At 37.1% G+C, this 5,674-nt stretch overlaps 2 pseudogenes; one reads left to right on the forward strand and one right to left on the reverse strand.

The window, feature by feature from the left end:
• LOC107672698 (N-acetylated-alpha-linked acidic dipeptidase-like protein) overlaps positions 1-3,293 on the reverse strand; it is a 7,862-nt pseudogene extending 4,569 nt beyond the window's left edge.
• Positions 3,294-4,167: 874 nt separating this feature from the next.
• The window catches only part of LOC107672773 (endoplasmic reticulum aminopeptidase 1-like), an 8,503-nt pseudogene continuing 6,996 nt past the window's right edge, over positions 4,168-5,674 (forward strand).

Consider the following 5,674-nt stretch of genomic DNA (forward strand, 5'->3'; position numbering starts at 1 on the left):
AGGATTGAGTCTTGCCACACCGCCATAAAGCCCAAATCGATGGAGTGTTGCGGTGGTGTTTGTCCTTCTGTAGATTTCTCCTATCTCCACATATGATCATGGAGCTAAACTAGAGGGACCATCGGGTTCTTGGTCACCACACTAACCAAAGCCCTTCTCCATCAATTGCTCAGTTTGGCCAGGAGGCCAGCTCTAGGAAGAGTCCTGGCTGTTTCAAACTTCTTCCATTAAGGGTAACAGAGACTACATGTTTCTGTGACCCTTCAACGAGGCAGAATTTTTTTCTGAACTCTGTCCCAGATGTCTGGCTTGATGCAAACCTGTTTCTGAGCTCTACAGGCAGTTCTTTTGACTTTGGGGCTTGGTTTTTGCTCTGATATGCATTATCAGCTGTTAGACCTTTTATTAAGGCGTGTGTGCCGTTCCAAATCATACCCATTCAATTGAATTTGCCACTCAAAGTGTAGTAACATCTACAAGCAATATGAATGCCCCTGGGCTAAATTTCAACTGTCCCATATGAATACTTATGCAATTAAATCATTTTTCAAGTTTTTTTTATTTTTAATACATTTGCAAATATGTTAAAAAACATTTTTTTGCTTTACCATTATGGTGTATGGAGTGTAGATTGATGTGGGGGAAAAAAAAGTAATTTAAAGCAGTTTAGCATAAGGCAGCAACATAACAAAACATGAAAAAAAAAATGAAGGGGTATGAATACTTTCGCAAGGCACTGTATATTGAGCACAAATATGCAACATTTACCTGTTGCTGAAGGAAGATGTAGCTTTGAACCCTGTAAGTGCAGGTAAATGAGCCTTGCCATTCAGCAAGGGCATCGTCCCCATCGAACTCACTGTCACAGATAATTCAGTCAGAATTAGAAGGAAACTAAATTCTAAAAAGTGAGTAACTAAAGAAAGAAAAGGTATGCTTAAATAGTTAAACTTACCAGATTAATCTTTCAGCATCTTCAAACCCTATTGGCTGAGCTGGAATTGGTAGAATACCTGTTTGTCTTACCTGTTGGTATTCTGTAGGTATCATCTACAAATGAAACCATTTACATATGTTGTTTATGTACCATGTGTCATATACCTTATATGATTCAATGTAAAAAAAAATACTAATAATAATAACCAGTTACCCTTTGCAGCTAGGTAAGGTGTCCAAAGTCAATGTTGTATGAGCCTCGCTCGACGCCAGGTGGCGGCAGATACCAATAGTAAGGGTAGGTTTCACTTTCTGACACCATTCATGTCATATGGCTCAGTATAGACCCAGCAGCCCAACAATTCCAAACTTGGCTGCATTTATAGCCTGTTATTTTCATGCCACAGGAGAGTAAAAATGTTTTTATGCATTCAAGGCAATAAAACTATACAGTCTGGATCTATTCAGATATTTAAACTGATTTAACTAATGTTTTCTCACTTTTTTAGATCTCCCTTCTCCTCCGTATCTGGTGATGGCGATTGTTCCCCTCAGATCCAGCGCTCTGTTTAACAGCTCATAGTCACTCGTTTTTCCTTGGTTTGCATAGACAAGTTTTCCCTGCATATAAAACAGACGAGTCACTATATTGGACTATATCACAGTTTGATTCAGACATAAATATTACTTTTATAATATCTACATAATAATTACATAATCTTATCAGCCTTTGATAAAGTTAGTGATAGCATGATATGCTCATCAGTAGATGAGTTTGCTATGGTTTGATAGCCCCAAAGGTCATCACACGCTCTGTTTTCTTTCTGAAACAATCAAGTGCCATAAAGACATTCGTTTTCATCTCTTGCTCAGTTATGTCATAAGTTATGCCTGTGTCATTACAATATGTCATAAGATAATAGATTTGTCTGTCATGATGACACCTACATCAGAGGCATTAAAAAATGGAACCACTGAGATTAGAGATAAGGAAAAGCAATTATTAATGTAATAAAATTAAATGAAAATATTTAACAAGTATTTATTCAATTTATTGAATGTACACTACCTTTCAAAAGTGTGGTGTCAGTAAGATTTTTATGTTTGAAAGAAGTCTTATTCTCACCAAAGTTACATTTATTTGATTAAAATATAGTCAAAAACATAATATTGTGAAATATTATTACAATTTAACTGTTTTCTATTTTAAAAGTGTCTTTTATTCCTGTGAAGGCCATTGTTTGAGTCTTCAGTGTTACATGATCCTTCTCAAATCATGCTAATATGCTGATATTGTGCTCCAGAAACATTTCTTATTATTATAAATCATGAAAACAATTGTGTTGTTTCATATTTTTGTGGAAACCATGATACATTTTTTCATGATTCTTGAGAGCAACGCTGAAATCTTGAAATTGAAATCTTTCATTATAAATGTATTTACTTTTACTTTCGATCAAATGTAAACTATAATCAACGAATCTTCAAAGAATAATATATAAGCATGCATGAACTGTGGAGTATATTAAGGTGGGAAAAGACACCTTGACATTTCCTGCAGGGGAATATGCTGCAAATGGCTGGACCACCTCTGGGTCCTCCTGGTCTGGCTTATATGCCTACTCTCTCTCTTTTGCCATAAAGAGGACTCTGTTTTCTGGGTCAACTAAACAAAACAGTTTTTCATTCTTAATTTTCTTATACATCATTTAACATACTTTTGGATAATATATGATTTTGACAGCAACATTTCACAAACTAGAAGTCCACAGAGCTGTTTTGAAACCAATTCAAAACTAAAAATGTTATGTATTGACTATGTTGTCTTACCAACAGAGACTTTGTTGGGGTTTGTTTTGTTTGGCAATGACGGATACACCTTGTAGTCCTCCTTCCATGCATTGTCCAAGCCTGTGTTGGGGTCCTGCCATCTCTTCAGCATAAACTCTAGGTTGCTTCATCTCCAGGGGTGGTGGCCATGTGGGGAACCTTAGTCAGCTCCCTTTGGATGAAGGAGACGAAGTAAATTCTCAATTCAGCTGGAACAAACAACCCCAAACAGATCATATACCAAGTGAAATGTTCTTAGATGTTGTACAAAGCTGGCCATTTAATTGTATTAGAATCTCATAATTGTGTGCCTCAGTATAAATACTTCACCTGAGGTTCCCTCTAAGTTGATTGGTGTCCAGTTCTGCAAGGAATTTTTCAATAATACATTCATCCACATCATGAGATGCATCCCGGACCCAGTCTGGCACCGAACTTCCCTTGTCAATGGCGAAGTGTCCCAGTAGAATCCCTACAGTAAAAGCCACTGCTCCTGCGAGGACACTCAACAACACCTCCTTAAGCATAATGTTAGTATGTCAAAGGCCTAAATGCACCTCCTGAATGTGTCCAGCCAGCCCTGTCCTCCTCTAAAATAGCCTGTGACGAGAGTGGTGGGCAGGAGGGTGTGAAATAAATGTTATGACCATAGTGTCAAGAACATATGGATGAAAGTTAGTGTTTTGTCATTGTAACTGCTCACCAAAGTTCCTATTCCTTATAGGAGGGATTCAACTAAACCATGCGGCCCGCCATGCTGAACACAATTAAAAAAAAAACTTTCAGTTTTACAATTCATTTTAGTTTTTACATTAATTTAAAAATGTACTAAACAAATATAAGCTATAATGATATATATATATATATATATATATATACACACACACACAGTATATATTCTGTATTTAGTCTTTTCAGTTTCTTTGTCATTCCAGACTGACGATGGAGAAATCAGATCTCTGTGTGGATCAACTGGCTGTTGTCAGACGCCTTGTGCATACAAAAATCTCACTGGATTATTACAATTAATGGCAAAAATAATGTTTGGAAATGTAAATGTGACACTACAGCAAAATATAGAAATAAACAATTAATGGCAAAGGGAATGTTTGGAAATGTAAACTGAAATTTCCTACTGACATACTACAGCAAAATATATATAAGATTATACTGAATACTGTAATTTTGAAATAATGTTAATAAGCATAACCCAAATCATTTATATATATATATATATATATATATATATGAGTTGGGTTATGCTTATTAACCTTATTTATTTATTTATTTATTTGAAAATTACAGTATTCAGTACAATCTTCCTGGTGGTATTTAAGGTTCAGTTCCACAGACTTGGGATTTGAGGGGGATCTGGCAACATGCGTCTGTTACCACTTTAAATGCAGCTTCACATACTGATCGCATTTATTTTATAGTGTTACCATACATTGTTCTACAATTGTGTTTATTCCTACAGTTAGTGCAGCGCCTTTCATTTAAAAAACTACTTCCCATGATGCAAATGTTGATGAATTGTATTTTCACTTTCACATTCATTGATTCGAATGCTCAGCTTAGCCATAACCGGATTCGTTTTTTGAAGACATCGAGGCTTTTAACTGAAAAGCATAGTTTGTAAGTATTCTGTGATATAAAGATAAACTTGAACTTTATCTCCTGCACGTGACAATACGTTCCAGATGACGTTTGGTTAAGCGTATAGCATGCGCAGTGCTTTTCAGTTTTCATCGTACAAGGCTTTGGTGTTGTGCAAAGAAGCCCATCACCGAATGTAGAATGTTATTAATATTACAATACATTTTATTGAAAGATAATTTCCAACCCTAAATGCTATGCCTATCGCATCCGACTTATCCGTTATTTTGAGTCGGATCTTTTCAATAAATCGATTGAATCGGTTCACAAAAGCGCTCCTCAACGGTCATTGGAAATGAAACTTCTACACGAGGCGATATGCAGCGTCATTGTTCGACACTTTCTCAGTAAATTACTTTTAAACAAATGCGAAAACAGAACTCGTTGAAAATAATCAATCTCTTGCTGAGCTTATGAGCTTGTATTGTATTTTCAGAGCTAATACGTTTTTCTCTTTTACAGTGTTCCCAAGTAGCACTGAGCAGCCATGACTCGCTTTGTTCTGCTTGTGAATCTCATAGTTCTGCCTGTTCACCTCTGGGCTGCAGTCACTCAAGAGCACACTTCATTCCCCACATCAGTCAATGGAGAACCATTCCCATGGAACAAAATGAGACTTCCAGACACAGTATCTCCCCTTCATTACCATCTCCTTATCCACCCCAACCTTACAAGTTTAGACTTTACTGGATGGGTGCAGATCCAAATTGAGGTCCATGAAAACACCAGGACTATCATACTGCACAGCAAGGATCTTCATATCTCCAATGCAAGGTTGCTAGGTTCAGACAAAGGTCAGCTACAGGCCCTGAAGGTGCTAGAGTACCCATACTTCCAGCAGATTGCGCTTATATCTGATAATGCACTGCTGAAGAGGGGCCATGTATATTCAGTTGAACTGGAGTTTGCCGCCAACCTCTCTGAAAGCTTTCATGGATTTTACAAAAGCACGTACCGCAGCAGCAAAGGAGACGTCAGGTGAGAAACTAAGTAAAAACTCAAGATTTTTAGCCAGTATCTCTTTTTGTTATTATTTTGTTTTATAAATAATAATCCCTTCACATTCACAGGGTTGTGGCTTCCACACAGTTTGAGCCGACTAGTGCCCGGGCAGCCTTTCCCTGTTTTGATGAACCTGACTTCAAAGCAAACTTTTCCATACGGATTCGCAGAGAAGCAAAGCATATTGCCCTCTCAAACATGCCTAAGGTGCTGTTACAATATCCATAGAACCTCTATTGATCATTCCTGC

Source organism: Sinocyclocheilus anshuiensis, unplaced genomic scaffold, assembly GCF_001515605.1.
Source record: "Sinocyclocheilus anshuiensis isolate Anshui unplaced genomic scaffold, SAMN03320099.WGS_v1.1 scaffold88, whole genome shotgun sequence".
NCBI classification, from domain to species: Eukaryota; Metazoa; Chordata; class Actinopteri; order Cypriniformes; family Cyprinidae; genus Sinocyclocheilus; species Sinocyclocheilus anshuiensis.